Here is a 20824-nt window from a genome sequence, read left to right on the forward strand (position 1 = left end):
AGTCAGAGGAACTAATAGAGGGGCTAAATGGAGAATAACCAGCACAAAAATGTATTCATTTCAAATACTATGTTGATGGCAATGATATCCCTGATCACCTTGGCTGGAAATTATTTTGCCTCCCTTTCTCTATTCCTTTTGACACTTCCTTTTGGACCACTCATATGATTTAAATTAAATGTTCCCAAGTTATTGTTACTCTTGCATACAAATAGATTTTCATCCTAACCAGATTATGACATTCTTTAGAACAAAAACCTTGTCGTGTACATGTTTGTATCCCGTGAAAATCCTAGCACAGTACTTTGGGACAGAGTGGCATTCTGTAATTGGTAAATGAGAAAGAAAGCCTCCATTCGTCCATCTGTAAATGGAAAATAAAAATTTCCACTGACTTGCCTTTCAGAGATAATAATGGCAGTGTTTCCCAGAAACAATTTCTGCACCTGTAACTGAATGATATATCTGAAACACTCCTTCCTGCTGGAGCAATTCCTCAGAAAAAAAATTGCATCTAGTTTTAGCATGCCCTCCTTACGCAGTTTCACCCTAAGGAGGAAAAGACAGGATAATTAAGAAAATACAAGAGCTCCGTATTGGTGTTTTTTTCAGAAACTTTGGTTCATCCAGTAGATATTTATCAAAGGACTATTATGTTAAAGTAGGGTCCATAAATGCTGGGAAAACACACACACGCACAAAGAATAAGGCATGATCCCAAGTGAGTAATTGTCACACAATCTGATGAATGTTTTTTATAAGAAGAAAATGCTATAGAACCAGAAAGAAGGGAATGATTAACTCTATCGATGGGAGTTTCACCAAAAAAAGTCACATTCAAGCTGGTCTTTTAGGACTTCATCAGGCAGAGGCAATGTCAAGAGCATTCAGGGACCAAGAGAAAAATAACTTTGCCTGAGCTGTTGCCAAGCAAACCACACCCTCAGCTCAGCCCTATTGTATTCACAAAGACCTATTTTTATTCATTATCCCCATAGCTACTTTTTAAGAAAGGAAGAGAATGCTGAGTACTTCCCTATTTTGCATTTAGGTACTTTGTATGACAAAGAAAGGAGATTATCTGGAGGGAAAGCAGAGGTTGACTTCTGACAAGTCCAATAATGACTCGTCCAAATTGCCATCCCTTGAACTTAATGAACTCTCTTACCTCTCCTCAGCTTCCACTTCATCTCTGAAAACCGAGCCAGGCTATCCTGTGAGTGTGTGGTAACAGCACATGAACAGCTCAGAAGAAAGCAGGCAAGGAATGAGAGCACCCCCTGGTCTCATTGCCCAACACGAGGAGGCATTTCTTTGAATGGTAAATATGGCTGAAGCCCTTTTCCTTCCCCTCGGGTGGTGACCTTCACGTCACTTTTTCACTTTTTAAGGAACAGCTGAGTCTGGGGCACCGCCCAACTTCCCTCGCAGGCCAGCCTTGCTAGGCCTCTGAGACCAGAGCTGGCTGCTTCAACTCAGGGAAAGCAGCTAAGAGACAGGGAAAGACCAGCCTAAACCCACCAAGGGACAGAAGATTTCCCATCCTCACCCTGTAGCCCCCACTGGAAAGTAGGGAAGCTGGGAAACCAGGTTCCAGCCTGAAAGGATACATCACTTGTCTTTGTTTTCTCAAGAAGCCTCTACCTTCCAGACCTTGCCAGGACGCTGGTGGCATTTTCATGAAGCAATAATAACAAGGACGGAGCGTTCTAGCCTGCTGGAGCCTACAGACCGGTCACTCTTTCCACTGCCTTTTGTTTTCATGCATCATTCCCTCACTTGCTTCTCAGATTCCTCAGGGCTTTGAAGAAGCCACAAATGGTCCTCACAGTGACACCACCCAGCAGGCTGGCAGACATTGCTGACATGCACCCTGCCCTAAGCAATGGCTTGTATGCAAGCCCCGACAACGGACACCCAGCCTTACACCTAGTAAGAGCAGGACAACGTCTACAAAGCAACCCCCACCCCCACCATAAGCCAGACCGCCAAAGGTGGGACTGTAGATTAAGTACTACCCTGTGAACTGGTAAATCACATACCCCGGTTTGATTGAAAATGTAAAGTATGTTGGAGAGTGGTACGTCTCTACCGTTTCCTCAAGAATCTAAATGCAGCAACACAGGTGTTACCAACAAAGCCCTAAAGTGCTCTCACTGTGTCCATTCACATATCAGCATGTTAGACTGTGCATACATACAGACATGGAGCAGAGGGTCTCGGTAGTATTTATGTTTCAGTGTCACTTGTGGCCTGTTTCAGGCTACACTGCAGAGCTACCCTGCCAGAATCTGAAAATAAGGCCCAGATATGTGTATTTTTAAAAAGCTTGACAAGGTTGCTTAGAATAGGGGAAAGAGCAATTCTCACATATCCCTGATGAGAGTAAATATTAGTTCAGCCACTGTAGAGAGTATTCTTGAGAGCAATCTAGTGAAGTTAAGAATGTACATATTTTATTCTCTAGTAATTTCCATTCTAGATATATTCCCTAGAAGAATTCTCACACATCAACCCAAGGAGGCATATGCAAAGATATTAATTCCATCACGATTTGAAATAGCAAAACACTAGACAAAACAAATACCCATTCACAGTAGATCCACAGTAGATACAACAGGACTATATTGCAGTACTGTATAGTATAGTATTGCTATTTTATATAGAATGGACTGGCTCCACAAGTATCACATGGATAAATCTCAAAAACATGATGTCGGGAAAAAAGTTTCAGAAAAATATGTACACTATTTATATACATGTTTAAACACCCGAAACATATATGTTGTGTAGTGAAAATATAAAAACATTGGGGAAGGATTCTCACAACCTTCCAGAGATTGGTTACATCTGGAGAGAGATGGGATGCAAGGGTCTTCTTTTGTAACTAAATTTTTCTTTATTTTTTTAAAAAAATCTTAAACAAGGGGCACCTGGATGCCTCCGTTGGTTAAGCGTCTGACTTTGGCTCAGGTCATGATCTCAGGGGCCTGGGATTGAGCCCAAGTCAGGCTCCCCGCTCATCAGGAGTCTGCTTCTCCCTCTCCCTCTGCCAGGTGTGTGAGCGCACATGCTCGCATGCACTGTGTCTCTTTCTCTCTCTCAAGTAGATAAATAAAATCTTAAAAAAAAATCTTAAACAAATATGGCAAGCTGTTATAATTTATTAAATCTGGGTAATGACTGTAAATCCCACTGGTGACTCTAAGCGTTGTCCATAGCCGAAGGATCTTTTGAGATTTTTAGGATTCTTAAATACTGAAAATAAAAGTTTGTTTATGGGAATAAGCCATCCCCATAAATACAGATGAAACTACTGAGTCCTCTTAGTAATGTATGTACCTTGAGATGTTTCTCATTAATGGAGGAGTTGTTACATAGATTCCTACACACTCTCTTACTGGCACTGACCTCCTGGATTTGAGAGCATCCTCGACCGTCAGAAGTGCAACAGCATGAAACTGGGCATTGTATACATGTAGATATCATTATTATAATCTTACCTAGAGATTCTCAAACTTGGCTGAAAATCGCAATCACCAGATAAAAAAATTTTTTAAAGATTTTATTTATTTATTTATTTATTTATTTATTTATTTATTTATTTATTTTAGAGAGAGAGCAAGTGAGCGAGCATAGGGAAGAGCAGAGGGAAAAAGACAAGCAGACTCCACACTGAGCATGGTGCCCAATGTGGGGCTCAGTCCCATGACACTGAGATCATGACCTGAGCCTAAATCAGGAGTTGGATACTTAACCAACTGAGCCACCTAGGTGCCCCAACCTGATAAATTTTTTAATGCAGTTTTCCATACCCCAGCCTCTGATAATATGATGCAGTAGTTCTAATGTGAGACCATGGAATCTATGTTTTCAGTACGGTTGTCAAGAGACTCTTATGATCACCCAGGTTTGAGAAATGATGATAACAATCATAGTCACCGTCTACTATTAATGTTTTTAAAGAAGTTGGGTAGAGAGACAGATGGGATTTAAAAAAAAAACAAGAAAATTAAAGGAGGAAGGGGAGAAAGGAGGGAGGAAGAGAGGGACTGAGTAAGCTTTCAAATCTTTCCTATTCTATTTTTTCCAGATCTCTCCAGCTTTGAATTGTTTCTCCATCCCTTCAACTTTGCTAGAGCTCTAATTATCTGTAATGTTCATTTGGCAGTTCTGTACTTCCCTTTACATTGCTATAATAGGCTATTATTGACTCAATAGGGTTATGTCTTACTTCTTGAATTAGGCTATAAATTCTTCAGGATAGAGACCATATATTGTTTATCTTTGTGTTTTCTATGGTCACAATGCCTTGGACAGAATAAGCAATAAAGCATCATGATTAAGAATATAATATAAAATGAGTTTTGAAATGTGGCAAGATACAAGATCAATATACAAAAATCAATTGTGTTTCTATGCACTCGCAATAAACAACCTGACAATGAAATACAATGCAATCCCCATCCAAATCCCAGCTTTTTTTTTTTGGCAGAACTTGACAAGCTGATCCTACAATTCATATGGAAATGCAAACCAAAATAGCCAAAACACTCTTGAAGAGGAAGAGGAAGAGGAAGAACAAAGTTGAAAAATGCTCATTTCCTTTTTTTAAAAAAGGATTTTATTTATTTATTTATTTATTTATTTATTTATTTATTTATTTTGAGAGAGTGAGAGATAACGAGAGAGAGCATGAACAGGGGGAAGGGCGGTGGGGGAGAGAGAAGCAGACGCCTTGCTGAGCATCGAGCCCTACGTGGGTTTGGGGTTCGATCCCAGGACCCCAGGATCATGACCTTAGCCGAAGTCAGATGCTTAACCGACTGAGCCACCCAGGTGCTGTGAAAGATGCTCATTTCCTAATTTCAAAACCTATAACAAAACTTTAATAATCAAGCCATAAGGCACTAAAGATACACATAGAGATCAATGAAATAGAACTGAGTGTCCAGAAATAAACCCTCATGTTTATGGTCAACTGATTTTTTGATAAGAGTGCCAAAACAATTCAATATGGAAAGAAACATTTTTTTCTATAAATGGTGCTGGGACAACTCGATATCCACATGCAAAAGAATGAAATCGGATTATACTTCACATCATACAAATAAATTAACTCAAAATGGATCACAGACCTAAATTTTAGAGTTAAAACTATAAAACTCACAGAGGAAAACATAGAAGTTAATCTTTATGACCTTAGATTTGGCAATGGTTTCTGAGCCGTGTCACCAAAAGCAGAAGTAACAAAAGAAAACAATAGATAAATTTGACTTTAAAATTAAAAACTTCAGTGCTTTACAGAGCACCATCAAGAAAGTAAAAAGACAACCCACAGAATGGAAGGAAACCTCCAAAAATCGATTTAACAAGTAACTTGTATCCAGATTGTATAAAAACCTACTACAACTCAGTGATAAAATGACAAACACCCAGTTAAAACATGGACAAGGAATTTGAATAAATATTCCTCTAAAAAATATCTACAAATTGCCAATATGTGTAAGAAATGATATTCAACATCATTAATCATCAGGGGAATACAAGTGAAAACCACAATGACACCTTCGCACCAAGGATGGCTTTCATAAAAACAGACAATAACAAGTGTTGGTGAGGACATAGAGAAATTGGTTACATATTGCTTACATATTGCTAGTAGACGTGTTAAATGATGCAGCCACTTTGGAAAAACAGTTTGGCAGTTTCTCAAAACGCAAAACATGGAGTCACCAGGTTACTCAGCAGTTTCACTCCGAGGCATATACTCAAGAGAAATTAAAACACAGCTCCATACAAAAAGTTATACATGAATGTTCATGGCAGCCTTATTTGTAAATGGCTAAAAAGTATAGACAACCTGTGTCCACAAACCAGTGAATGGATACACAAATATGGCATATCCATTCAATGGACTATTTTCAGCCATAAAGAACAAGACACTGATACACGCTATGACATGGATGAACCTTGAAAACATGCTAAGTGAAAGCAGCTGTTCACAAAACGCATATTGTAGAAAGGTCTTTAAAGAGATCAGTAAATTAAAATAAGATCTTTAAGGTGGGCCCTCAACCATTATGACCCGTGGCCTTATAAGAAGAGGAAATTCGGATGCACAGAGACACACCAGGCTGGGCATGTACAGAGAAAAGACCATGGGAGGACATAACAAGAGCCACCCATGTACAAGCCAAGGAGAGAGGACTCAGGAGAAGCCAGACCTGCTGACGACACCTTGGTCTTGGACTTCTAGCCTCCAACACTATGAGAAAATAAATCTCTGTTGTTTAAGCCACTTAGTCTGTGGTATTCTGTTATGGCAGCCACGGCAAACTAGTGGTCCTTTGAGTATGTAACAATGATGTGGTATATAAGAAAGGCCTATGCTTTGAATTATTACATTTTGCAGTGTGACATCTTCTGATTACTCATGTCATCAACTATTAGAAATACAAGAATGTTCCCATTTGCAACGACATGGATAGAGCTAGAGAGTATTATGCTAAGTGAAATAAGTCAGTTACAGAAAGACAAATAGCATTTGATTTCACTCATATGTAGAATTTAAGAAACCAAACAAAGGCACAAAGGGGAAAAAAAAAAAAGAGAGAGAGAGAGGCAAACCAAGAAACAGATTCCTAACTGTAGAGAACAAACTGATGGTTACCAGAAGGGAGGTAGGTGGTGGGGGTGGGTGGGTTAAATAGGTGATGGGGATTAAGGAATGCATTTGTGATGAGCACCAGGTGTTGTATGGAAACTAATATTACACTGTATGTTAACTAACTGGAATTTAAATAAAAACTTAAAAATGTGAGAACTTTCCAGAAGATCAAGTACTGTGCAGTAGTTATCATGCACAGGCCCTGTAGAGCCCTGGCCTTTGAGGATGCTCTGTTCATCAACCCAAAGAAAGGTAAATACTTAGAGAAGAAGATCTCTCTAGACCCTTGGGATTTTCATAAATTGGTAGAGATTGATCCAGATGTGCTTAAAACCAGGGAAAATGTCATTTAAAATGATGTTTAATTACTGAGAACTTTTAATAACATGGGAAATGATTATAATATTCAGTAAAAAATTCAGCATGCAAATTTAACATGTAGAGATAGAATCATATCTGTATAATGATATGCATAAGAGAATGACTGAATAGAAATACAGTTCAAGTTAACATTAGTTAACATTAGTTTTTCACTGTGGAGAGATTATGGGTTATTTTTGTTTTTGTTTTTGTTTTTCTTCTTTATACCTCCGTATTTCTGAATTTTCCATAGTGAGCAAGCATTAGTTTTATAATCACAAACTATGCTTATATTTTAAAGATTAAAAACTAGGGCAGAGTGTACCTAACTCAATGCTAGGATCAAGAGTCATCTCTAGGAGACATAGTTCCTTAACTCGGAGGTCAGATCTGAGGGCTATTGTAACCTTGATGCCCTCCTGTTCTCTTGGGATTTGGCCATAGGATGTTGCCCCATGTCTAGAAATTCTGATTAGGATTCTGTAGTGCTCTCCTGTCTAGAACAGGTCTCTGAACACTGATCCTCCCTTCAGACCTCTAACCCCTGACTCTGAACTTAGGCTTCTCTTTCTGGATTCAGGTGCCCACACTCCTTCTCTACCAATGACTCAACCCAACTTCTCCTTCCCTTTCTCACACCTTTCTCCCAACCTTTTGTATTCTGAGGCTGCCCACAGTGACATGCTGACAGCTGTGTCCTTCATGAGCAAAGTGGCTGAAAAGTAACAGGCACAAAATGAGAAGAGGGGGGCCAGAGGAAGAAAATATTATGGGGCAGGAGGCAGGGGATGGTTCAGAGGTTTCCTTCTCTGTGGAGGTTTGACACTCCTGGCTTCTGTCTACTCCTTAGGGGGTGGAGCTTAATCTGGTAAAGTACACAGAGCATGCTCAGTTTGGCTGCTCTTTTCTTCCTCTTAGGTATCTGCCTGCGCACAGTGACAATGTCACCTTGCTCTGCTCCTCTGGCGGCAGGGTCCCTTCCCCTTCCTACCATCATCTTCACCCTCAGCATGAGAAGGCCTGTCCTGATCAAATGTTCCTTATGTCTGGGTGAATAAGCCTACCTAATTCTGAAACTCACTTAGTATTTAGAATCCCATTATTTCTTACAAGAAATAGCATTTATCCGCAATCAAGGTGATATTTTGGTCTCCATCTGCTCACTCTTTTGTCTCATTTCTCATCTCGACCAAAACCCAAGATGGGGGTTGGGGAAAAGAATGCTATTAATGAGAACTTATCAGAAACCTGAAAAAGGAAATAACACTTGTTAAGAGCCAACTGTGTGCTCAGCATAAAGAGAGGAGTTTTATCTATGTTAGTTTATTTAGTTCCTGCAACAACCCACAGTAGTTTACATTATTTTCTCTTTTCACATAAAAAGGAAACTGAGGCTCAGAAAGGTGAAGAAACCTGCCCAAGATCTCACAGCTAATGAGTGGTAGTTGTCTTTCTGACTTCAAAGCCCAAGTACTTTCCACTGCATAAGACATTGTCTTTGGGTGCTACCAAGACACTCCTCAGGGATTGAAGCTGCAATCTCATCTTCATTAATACTTCATCCTAACCAACCGAACTAGCAATAAAGCAACATGCAGGGGAGGCAAAGATAATACAACCAAAGGACAAGGAACAAGGTGGTCGCAAAACTCTAGATGGAAAAACATCAAGAAATTTGTTTTTCTCAAAATTTCTTGGAGATTTTTGGGCTTGTGTCCCAACTTGTGCTCTGGCTTCCCCAGTTGTAAAATAATTCAATAATACCTGGTCTTCCTTGAGTCAGACCACATGTCATGCTTCTCTGAGACTGACCTCAGCATAGTTGTCCCTTTGCCTGTATTTGCTGTTAAAAAACAAACGTACGTCACATTGCCTTGGATAGAGTAAAAATAATCATGATGAATAATGAATCTGTGAATAGTATATGAAAACAGAGGTAGTGAACTGATGAACAGAAAATGACATTTAAATGCCAGCCATAGGGGCTGACCCTTTCAACAGACAAGCTAAAGATGTTTTGATCTGACCCTGAAGGATAGTCAGCTGGCAGGCTGAACCTCAGTCACTAAGAGGGCCAACAACTCCCCAGATGCCAAGGAACCAAGCAGCATTTCCAGGAGCTAAAACTCCACTACTAGTTTCTTCTCATCTTCCCAACAAAAGCTCAGAAAGTACAAGGGCACCCCACAGGCCACTAAGCACATTCTCAGTCATCCTCCAGGGAAATCTGATGCTGAAAAATGGACCTTTTCCAAAATAGTGGTTCAAGCCAGATGAGGAATTATAGAGAAGACAGCCTTCCATGGAAAATACCCTGCCTCCAAATCCCCAATGTCTTCATTAGGGAACTGAAAACACAGGCGCACCAGCTGGTCTCAACTGCTTTGAAGCACCGTGGTACAGTGGAAAGAGCCATGCTATGGAGCTGGCTGACAACAAGAGACTAGCCTTCTAGTCCCCCACTCTGCCAAGTTTCAGCTAGGTGACCTTGGTGAAGGTACTTAACTTCTCTGGGATTCACTTTCCTCATTTGCTAAATGAGGTTTGACTAAATGATGATGTCTTCTGGTTTCATCTTTGGATTAGCATCTTACATGTAAAGAAAATTAAAGTAGGTTGTTGGGTGTTGTGTTTCTCAAAGATCCTGTTATTCCAGTGATCATGCCTCTCACCTTTTCAGTATTCTTTATTGGCTTCCCTCCTTCTATAAGAATATACCTAAATTCTTCAGCATGGCATTCAAGGCCCTTTGTGATCAGCCCATGACTATCCATCCACCCTCCCTTCACTCCCACCAATCATGTATTTTATACTGTGGCAGTACTGGACTGTTTATATTCTCCCATAATACTCTTACTGCAATATAAAATATTTATCGAGCATGTACTCTGCTAGACACTCACCTTGGTAAGCCTTCGTACATACTGTTCGTTTTGCTTGGACTGCCTCGTACTAGTTAAGGTAGAGCTTGCTGCTGTAACAAACAAGCTATATAATATGAGTAGACTAACACAGTAGAAGATTATTTCTTAGTCATGTAACAGTTCAGTGTGGCAAGCAGCCTTCCCCCCAGGGTCCTTCTACTTTGTATCTCTGCCATCTTCTAAGCTTGAGAGTCCTTTACCTCCAGAGTTAACAGCTGGGAGAGAGAAGGAAGAAAAGGCACACTTATTTCTTACCCTAATCCAGAAATGATGCAGATCACTTCTGCTCACATCCCATTAATGAGAACTGGCTACCTGGCCCCACTTAGATATATAGGGGATTGGCAATTGGGCCACTTGCCAGAAAAATTTCATACTGTGAAGAAGAACACAAGGCTTTGATAGTCAACCAGCCATCTCATCCCCTTCTTTGACTTGTCCACTTAGCAAAGGCTTATTCACCCTTGAAACCTCAGTCCAAGTGCTACCTCCTTTGTGACGGCTTCCTTGACTTAGGGAGGCAGATGTAGGTCCTCCTTTTCCATGCCTCACTGCACTTTTCATATTTCTCCATTGTAACAGTTATCATAGTTAACTGTGTGGTTTGCATGCCAGTCTACTCAACTGGAGTGTGACCCCTAAGGGCAGGAATCTTGTCTTTTCATTTTTGTATTTGGAAATCTTAGCATAGTGCCTGGTAAATAGTAGTTTTACAATGATATTTAATGAAATAATGAATATTATCAGTGAATGGATGAATGAATGATTACCCTAAAGAAAAGCAGTTGTTGTTTTTTTTTAAATTATTTTAAGTAGGCTCCATGCCCAACATGGGACTCAAACTCATGACCCTGAGATTAAGAATCTCATGCTCGGCAGCTCTTTCTGCTCGCAGGTCCTGTCCCTGTGCTTCAATAACACCACCTTTTGCACCGGAAAAAAAAAAAAAAAAAAAAAAGAATCTCATACTCTACCCACTGAATCAGCCAGGCACCCCAAGCAGCTTGTTTTTACAGAGGAACAAAGACTTCAGTTAAAAATGAAACAAAACAAAACAAAACAAAGTAACTATTGGTGACTCAGGTTTATCCAAACACTAAAAAGAAAATAAACTTCCCATACAAATATTACAATCAAATTAATATTTTGCATTATTTATTTAGAGTCTGTTTCTCACAGAGCCTCCAATAAACAAACAAACAAACAAACAAACAAACATTTTAAGGGGCATCTAGCTGGCTCAGTCAATGGAGTGTGCAACTCCTGATCTCAGGGTCATGAGTTCAAGCCCCACGGTGGCTATAGAGCTTACTTAAAATAAATACTTACATACATACATGCATACATACACTCTGTTTCTCACATAAGTTCCATGAGGGTAAGGACCTTATATGTTTCTTCTTTGCTCTGATTCTAGTACCTAGCACACTCTCTGGAACATTTCAGAATGAATGAATAGATAAAGAAATGAATAAATATGTGAATGATGACTGAACACTTAATCCCATTTAATAAATGCCTGGCTTGGATTGTAAGAGCAAAGTGTGGATGGGCAGTGAAGACTTACCACCACAATTAGAAAAACAGAGCAGGGTGCACATCAGGACCTTACCTTCATTAGCTTGTCTAGTCCATGTCATCATTCTCTTTGTATGAGAAGATGAACAAACATCATGGGAGGAAGCTAAAATCTCAATGGGAAGAGTAGCTTGTGAGTAAATGAGGACAAATGGATGTTTCCAAAATGGTTGCACTACGAAACAGCCTTTGTAAATGGTTAATGAGAGAACTAGGAAGCAAGCTGCAGACAGTTGCAGAGTTCTGACAGTGGAAAAAATTATTGATCAAGAAAAGGCAAAAACATGTTTTTCATAGTTTTTGAGGATGTGTGAGATAGTTTCTTTAAATGTTTATGGCACATTTATTTTCTTCTCATAGGTGCCATGTGACAAAGTTTGATGTAGTTATTATATATGGTTTCTGGTGCATTACTTGCCAGACTTTGTCATGGGAACCATCTGACAGGAAGAACAAAGTACAAGTGTATGGGCAACTCCCAAATCAGAGCCTCTGCAGTGGATTGGTCCAGGTATCTTGAAACTTTGCAAAGTCCTAAATACAAACAAGTAAGTTCACAGTGTGGACTGATTTGTGGTAGTAATGAGGTTGGTGCTGATGTTGATGGATGCAATTTTTCCAGGCACTGACCAAGATGCTAATGGTAGGTCTAGGCATTAAGTGACCTGAAAATAGGGCAGTGCATTTATTTTGCATAGCTTTGAAGAGACACAAGAACAGAACAATCAGCCTGCATCGAGGAGCTGTCTGTTTCCCTTTGTGACAGAAACTGCTATGAGCTGGGCACACAGCTAGACTTCAGCTTCTTCCCCCACCCACCAGCTGAATGGAAAGAATTCTGAGAACCTAAGGAAGATAGAGCCATAAGCAGGAAGCAGCCTATATCTCTGAATTACTGCATGGGAGACTGACCGCCACATTCCACACGCTTCTACTCCTACCGTTTCATATTGGACTGTGATAAGAACAATATATTTTAATTGGGTCAAGCCATTGAGATTTTTGAAGTCATTTATAATAGGCTATTTTGACTAATATAACCCTATTTCCCAACTTTTCTCCTGGTTGCAAGTAGCAGGAGAGACTAGGGTAAATTTCTGGAGTGTCAGAGGATTAAGATAAAAGAACGTATCAGAGACCACGCTCAACATTATAGAATACTGCATTTAAGGGGGATTCTGGAGTTAATTTTAAAGCCTTAGAGATTCCCACAGAGCTGAGGCCATGCATGGTAGCCTCTGCTTATCTAACCAGTCTCCTCTGAACACTTTCATACTCTTGGGAGAATAGTGAATAACCATCTCCAAACTAGCCCGTATGAACCCCAAACACAGGCTATTCAATTTGAAGTGCTTAGGGTCTAGTCAGATAATACCACATTTAGACCTGTCCTGCTTCTGCTTTTGTGTTTTGCTGAACATAGTGATTAAGGAGAAGAAAAATAAGTTGGTAAGTAACTTTGTGTTTGGAGGTATATTTTTAAAATGATTATACAAGGTTTGGTTGAACACAGTACTAATGGACAATTATTGGGGAGCCAAACACTGCGGCAAAAATGAGGTCTCTGGGTGCTTGCCTGAAGATGTTATTGGGAAACTTTTGTTTACTTAGCAGACTCTGAAGGCTAAATCCTTTTTCAAGTAGCCTCTGGGTGTTAAGGACAATAAATAAAGATGTGCTGATTGAAAACATTTAGAAAACAACTTGTTACAGCCTTTAAAATAACAAGGTATTAATTCAGCTTAAAACAGAATATTCCACATTCATTTGGCCTGCTCAACAGAAACCCCAAGCTTAAAAGCTGGATCCTACAGGTCATCTCTGTAAAGATGCTCCACCAAGTGAAATTTAGCAGAGGCCTGGGACAAGAGCTCTAGAAAATGCTAGATAGCTTCTGGCTGGTAGTTGAGGACCTGATCTTATTAATGGAAAGGGGGCAACTGATCTCCCTATCTTGGGGGCGCCTAGAGAAAGGGATGAACTGGGAAATAGCCAGGGCCCACTGGGAGGAAGAGGTAAGAGATTTAGGAGAAAGTCTCATTGTTTAGCAGAGTCCCTGTCGGGCTGAGACAGAAGCAGGCTTGGGACAATACTTTTCAGGAAATAAATTCTATTGCCCCATTTTCAAGGGGTGCAAACAAATCTTCGATGATCCTCAGACTTTCCTCATCTCTTCCACAGACTTCATCTTTTGTTCCCTTTCCCAAGGCCCTCCATTCCTTTTTCCTCCCATCCAAAAATCCAAAGTCTCCATTAACAACTAGATAGCCAGGAGCAGACCTGGTACTTCTTGAAGCTCATCACCAGGGAGATGTCAAAAATCACATAGGAATCCAGAGAGTAGCAGGTGGGCTTGAGGAAGTTGCTAAGGTAGAGTTAGGGAACTGAGCATCTCCCCTCCAAGGACCCATTCATCAACACAGAGGATGTGCCACCTCCTTGTACGTCCCCTAGTCAGAGCGCTTAAGACTTGACATGAGTGGGGTGCCTGGGTGGCTCAGTCAGTTAAGCATCCAACTCTTGATTTTGGCTCAGGTCATGATCTTAGGGTTGTGGGATCAAGCCCTACATCAGGCTCTGTGCTGTGTGTGGAGTCTGCTTAAGATTCTCTCTCCTTGTCTCTCTGCCCTCTCCCTACTCCCTCTCTTAAAAAAAAAAAAAAAAAAAGACTTGGCATGAGTTCTTAAGGGGTGATTTGTATGACCATGTAGAGCTATGTTATATCTCTTTTCTCAATGATCTCAATCTTTTTTCTCAATGATCAGATTCATTTTTTCCCTTAAAGGCTATATGCTTTGAAAGATTTTTATCAACCAAATAAATCACATTTATAAAGAAAACATATTAAGTATTTACTAGGTACCACATAGTGTATTAATGAGTGCTTTACACTCATTATCTAAAATCCTCTAGGAGTCTAAAAAAATATAAATTATTACTTCCATTTTACAGATAAGTAAACCGAGGTTCAGAGCTCTTAAGGACATAGCCCAAGTCTTATTGCTAGAAATTAAATCCTGGCCTCACCTCTACACCCAGATTCTTTCCAGTATACTCTGTCTACCCTGTAGACAACACATGCAACCAACCAGAACTTCTTAGTATAAAGATACATTCTTCACAGTAAGTTAGTGTGGCATAATTTCCCCATCTTCCAGCTCCCCCTTCCCCCCAAAAGGAAGGAAGCTTTTCATTATTTAGTCAACCTGTTCAGGCTTTACTGTGAATAAACATACAATGTCTTTTGGGCTTTTTTGAAGTACTGGACATGGTTCAAGTAATTCCATTACTATCCTTACAGAACTGTGAGATCCTACAGAACCCAGGCCAGAAACTGGAACTGGCAGTTCAAACAAATGGAAGTTGGACAGAGGGAGTTCAGAACACAGATCCAGGTGCAGACCTCCTTCTCCGGGATTCCCTTTCTCTGGGGTTCTCCCAAGTAGTCAGTGACGTACCACAGGCTGGTGTCAGGTCGGAAATCCTTCGGATCCCACAAAATTTGGTGGGAATGGGGGAGTCATTGAAGACTACTATCCTAAGGTAATGAGTGATAGAAGAAGGGAAAGAAAAAGAATGAGCGAGGAGGGAGAGGGACAAGGAGAGAGGCAGAAGAAGAAGGAAGGAAAAGAAGAAAAGAGGTAGGTATATATAAGGAGGGGAAAAATAGAGAAAAGGAAAAGGGTGGATGATCCTTTACCCCGTTTGGTCTTGTAAACTGCTGGTGTGATCTTTGTTGCCAAGTGTAGTAACCCCCAATGGAGGCTATCGGCACGTGTTGCTAGGTTTGCTGGGAGAGCTACTGTTGAAGAACTATTTCCGCGAAGGGACCTTCGCCACCTCCCTTACACAACTGGTAACCTTGAAGCCAGAATCTTAAAAAGTTACAGAACATATGGAGAAAAAGGATATTGTTAATTTCAGTTATAAAAGGAAAATTGTTAGTCCAGTACCCTAAGGTTAAGTTCTGTCCCTCGATGCAGAAAATTCACAACAGTTTAATCTTTGTGCTGGCCGAAAAACAAAATAACAGCAAACACAAAGGACAAACGAGCAATAATAACCGAATAACCCCCTCTGGGAATCCAGAAATGCACAGCAATCCTGAGCAGAGTTTAACTGACCTGAGTATGTAATTGCTGTAAAATAAAAGTGTTGATTTTAAGATTGAAAATAACTCATTTTCCTTAGAAAACCTACGTTCTTAGTTTTAATCACGAAATCTTTTAATATAGTTGCTTGTATTTCCAGTGGATCAGTTAGTTTATAGGAGCTAAAAGACAGAGGCAAACATCAAACAAAGAGTACAGATACATGCTTTTTCCTTACTCTGAATAGTACTCAAGAAACATCTAAAGATCTGTCTATTCTGCATCCAAAGAAAATGCTATTCTTTAATTTTTTATTCTAGAGTCGAAAGTGGTTTTTGGGGGGTGGGGAGAAGTGGTAGGTGGAGGAGGAGTTATTTAAAGTGACATAAAAGATTCTTCTGGGGGAAAAAAAGACTTCAGTATCGGAATTACCAATGTTTAGATTCTCTTTAGTAAGTGTTAGCAAAAAGATCTATTTGTCGATGGTTAAATTTTGGCTAATGAACAATTTCAGAGTAACTTCTTCTGGGCCCAGAGAATAAGTAGTCTCTGTTAGACTTCATATTCCAGAAATTTCTGCTCTGATTGGCCACCCTCAGAGATAAACTTGGACTCCTGTGTCTACTCCATAAAGAGGATAAAGCCTCAGTCTTAATCCTCTTATCCTTTATACAGGATAAAGGCTGTCTCCTAGGTGCTGGGCAACAACTCAGAGCCCCTTCATCTGAACCTTCAAAGTGGGGATAATCATTTTAAAACAGTGTAAGTGGTCAAGTCCCCATTTTTATTTTATTTTATTATTATTTTTTAAAAGATTTTATTTATTTATTTGACAGAGATAGAGATAGCCAACGAGAGAGGGAACACAAGCAGGGGGAGTGGGAGAGGAAGAAGCAGGCTCACAGCGGAGGAGCCTGACGTGGGGCTCGATCCCATAACGCCAGGATCACGCCCTGAGCCTAAGGCAGACGCTTAACGACTGTGCCACCCAGGCGCCCCTCAAGTCCCCATTTTTAAAAACCCATTTTTTAGTAAGGTGTCATCACTTGAACCTAGTGATCAATATCAGATTTAACAATAGTGGGACAGCCAGACATATGCACGACCTAATAGTGATGTAGGAGGAAGTACACAGCATTACCTATGACGAGTTCTTACCAAAATGTTTAACCTGATTCTTAACAAGCCTTTAGATTCAACTTTGAGCTTACAAAAAAGAAAAAAGAAAACCAACAGAGAATAGAAGAACAAGTTTAACAACACCATGAGAAAACAATCAGACAAATTCAGAAGGTGGGACATTCTGTAGAATAATTAAGCCAGAGTTGTTAAGAAGTCAATGTCTTGAAAATAAAATGTATGTGGGTGTGGTGCAAGGAGCCAGCGCTGGAATTCAGAGCTATAAGAAACATAATAACCAAATGAAATCTGTGGATCCTGTTTGAATTAATCATCTTTAGAAGACATTTGGGGGAGTGAGAAATGGAGAGTTGTTCTGAAAGGGTATAGAGTTTGTTTATGATAATGGAAAAGTTCTGGAAATAGTGGTGGAGGTTGCACAACATTTTGAATGTACTTAATGCCACTGGATTGTGCACTTAAAAATGGTAAATTTTACATTATGTACATTTTCCTACACAATTTTTTAAAAAGACATTTTGGGGACAAGTAGGGAATATTTGGATGTGGATGAGTATTCACTGCTATTGAAAAATTATCTGAATCTTAGTAAGTGTGGTTATAGAATTGAATTTACCTAACAAAGTTGTGTTTATTATTTAAAGATGAATGTTGAAGTATTTAGGGGTGAAATATACATGTTTCTATAGCTTGCTTTAAATTTCTTCAGAAAAAAAAAAGCCAAAAGGAAAATGAAGAATATATGACACAATTTTAGCAACTGTTTGATCTAGGTGATAGATAATGGATGTTCAATATACTATTCTGATTCCTTTTCTGTATGTATAGAATTTTGCAAAGGAGAAGGGAATCATGAGCAAATCACTTCTCTGTACAACAAAACAAACTGATTGCAGTTCCTTTTTTTCTCTTTTTTCAAAGATTTTATTTTTGTAATCTCTACACCCAGCATGGGGCTCAAACTCACAACCCTGAGCTCAAGAGTTGCACTCTCCAACAAATGAGCCAGCCAGGTGCCCCAACAAACTCTGATAGCAGTTCTGACGTAGAAATGCGAGTTACCCAGACGTGATGCTCTCTGGAAGCCCACACTTTCCAGAGGTAAGAAGATGGATGGGTCAGGATGAGTGTTGGTGGTCATAATCATGTAAGTTTAACAGAGATGCCACGTATAAGAAAGCGGCCAAAAAGAAAGTTTGAAAGGACAAAGGGAAAGTTTCAACCCCAAACCAGAGTGCAAGAAGTCTGCATAGAGAATCACTGCTCTCAGCCATAACTGCTCCCCAGCTACCGTCTATATCCTCCCTTGGGGGTGTGGGCTGCTTAATCGCACTGAAAAGCAGACTGGTGCATTTCTGGGAGCTACACAGAAAGGGAAAGGACTGTTTTCATCAAAGGCACCCTGTAGATCATTTCCCTTTTACAAATCGATGCACCAGAAAACATGTCAGTAGGTTGTGTCTCTTCTAGATCATTATGAAGTTCCTTGTCATCCTTATTCTTTGCGAAAAGAACTTTAGTTACCTTAACTAGAAGTGCACTGAGAAGGTAAGGGAAGAAGACTTGGGGGAAAAAAAATAAACACGCAAAGCACTAATAAAGTAAAGCTCTAGGAATGTAAATGGATGGCTTCCTCCGCACAGAATATCTGATAACATCTGCAAAACACTTCATATATAGCAACAATTGTAACCTTGCTATAAAACACAAATTGCTTTAATAATTCTGCAATTTCCTTCCGGGTTAAAATTTTACTCGGAAATCTTGACATGAGCAGCTTCCTCGAATGGGTCTTTGGTTTGCAAGGAACGGTAAGGCGTTGTTATTCACTAGGGCATTCGGCTCAGGTTTGCTTTGACCCTGTCTTCTCCACTACCTGCATCTCTCTGTATCTCTGTCAGAAATCTTCTTCCCATGAAAGATCATCTCAAAGAGGAACATCCATTCACCTTTTCTCATCCTCTCCTTCCTATTCTGCAAAAAGAGGCAGTATTCTCTGATTGCAGGTGTAGAGCCCCATTTACACCAAGTAGAGTCACTAGACCTCTCCTTCCCTATCCCCTCCCCTCTCCACCTCTCCCCTCCTCTCCCCTCCTTTTTCCCTCCTCTCCCTTTTCTTCTATTTCCTACTTTTAGGGGGCCTCAGAGTTAGGGCATTTCCCTTTCATGCACTGAAGTTCAGCCATCTGGTTCTTTTAGATTCTCCCAGATGCTTTGATTGCTCTCTTATCATCACACCCAGCGCAGGGAGATAAAATTGCAAGACTCAAGTTTGGGCTTAGGGCAAGGAAAAATGCACCTTAAATCTTCTATCTTGGCTCTGAGATCTAGGCCAGTTTACTAGAGAGCTCTCCATTAGCATTTTAGGCACAACCTGATTAATGTAAAGTTCTATTACAATTGATTCTATACCCTGAGGGATAAGGGTGGTACCTGGGCTAAACCTGGGTTTAGATGTCCATAGATCCCTTGGCTTAATAGTACTCTCTCTCTCTCTCTCTGTATATATATACACACATACACACATATATATAAAACAGCTTTATTGAGCTTTACATCACATACCATGCAATTCACCTATATAGCTCAATATTTTTTTAGTATATTCAGAGTTGTGCAAACATAACCACAGCCAATTTTAGAATATTTTTATCACCCCAAAAAAGAATCCTTGTACCCATTAACCATCAGTCCCCATTTCCTCCTAACTTCTTCCATCAAACCTCAGCAATTTGACAATCACTACTCTATTTTCTGTCTCTATAGATTTGCTTTTCCGGACATTTCATATAAATGGAATCAGTCTTTGTGACTGGCTTCTTTTAAGTAGCGTAATGTTTTGCAAGGTTTATCCCTGTTGTAGTTCTTTACTCCTTTTTATTGCCAAATAATATCCATTGTATGAACATACCATATTTTATTCAACCATTCATTAGCTGATAGACATTTGGGTTGTTTCTAATTATTTTTTAAAGTTTGTTTGCTTGTTTATTTATTCATTCATTTTCTCTATCTTCTACATGGGTCTCCAACTCATGATCCCAAGATTAAGAGTTGCAAGCTCTTCAGCCTGAGCCAGTCAGGCGCCCCGGGGTTGTTTCTATTTTTGACTACTGTGAATAATGCCATCATGTACCATTTTGTAGAGACCTATGTTTTCATTCTTTTTTACTGTGTATCTAGGAGTAGAATTGCCGGTTTATATGGTAACTCTATGTTTAATCTTCTGAGGAACCTGAAGACAGATTTCCAAAGTGGTATAGCATTTTACATTCCCACTAGCAATGCAGGAAGATTCTAACTTCTCCACATCTCGCCAACCTTTGTTATTATCTGTCTTTTTGATTATAGCCCTTCTAAGGGGTTTCACGTAGTACCTCATTTTGGTTTTGATGTGCATTTCCCTTATGACTAATGATGCTGAGCGTCTTCTCATAGGTTTATTGGACTTTCGTACATCTCCCTCAAAGGAATGTCTATAAAAATTCTTTGTCTAGTGGGAACGTGTTTCCCATAAAAACTAAGAATTAGAAAATGGAGACTGAACTAAAGGAATTATAGGTACTTAATATACACAATATTTTTTTCTACCAACATGATTTTAAAAATGGAACACATTATTTTAAGATGATATACAGACAGTACAAAAGAATGGACTAGCTAACCTACATAATTGCACTTGCTTCGGCAGCACATATACTAGATAATCTAGATAATTATGATAAATGATAAAATTATCATTTTAGTATGATACATACTACATATTTGGGGGGAGGGAAATGGGCTAGGTACTCTTCCCAAACACTGTAATTATGGGCAAGAGAAGCACATCATTGGGCACATTTGGATCATTTGATATATTTGCCATGTAGTACAATATTAAAATAAAAATGAGAATGAAATTAATATGCTAATAAAAATCCAAGTAGAATTGGTTAGATGCTGAGGTTCTAGGTAGATTACAAACCTGAAGAATGTACTTCTGGAATATAGAAATGTAATGGTGTTAGAAACACAAAGTGGCATCAGTAATACATACATTGAATCTACAGAAAAAATTC

At 39.6% G+C, this 20824-nt stretch overlaps 1 protein-coding gene and 1 long non-coding RNA gene across 8 annotated transcripts in view; one reads left to right on the forward strand and one right to left on the reverse strand.

The window, feature by feature from the left end:
• LOC121105806 overlaps positions 1-16442 on the forward strand; it is a 41541-nt gene extending 25099 nt beyond the window's left edge. For 2 of the 3 annotated variants that reach the window (XR_005838508.1, XR_005838507.1), the window contains 2 exons: positions 1179-1321; positions 14834-15146. This is a non-coding gene — a long non-coding RNA (uncharacterized LOC121105806). Of the gene's footprint in view, positions 1-1178; positions 1322-14833; positions 15147-16298 lie in introns of those variants that run through there. The other variant, XR_005838509.1, reaches the window with a different exon arrangement.
• MKLN1 (muskelin 1) overlaps positions 1-20824 on the reverse strand; it is a 334164-nt gene that overhangs the window by 194906 nt on the left and 118434 nt on the right. The window lies entirely within an intron of this gene.

Source organism: Ursus maritimus, unplaced genomic scaffold, assembly GCF_017311325.1.
Source record: "Ursus maritimus isolate PB19 unplaced genomic scaffold, ASM1731132v1 scaffold_3, whole genome shotgun sequence".
In the NCBI taxonomy this organism is placed as follows: Eukaryota; Metazoa; Chordata; class Mammalia; order Carnivora; family Ursidae; genus Ursus; species Ursus maritimus.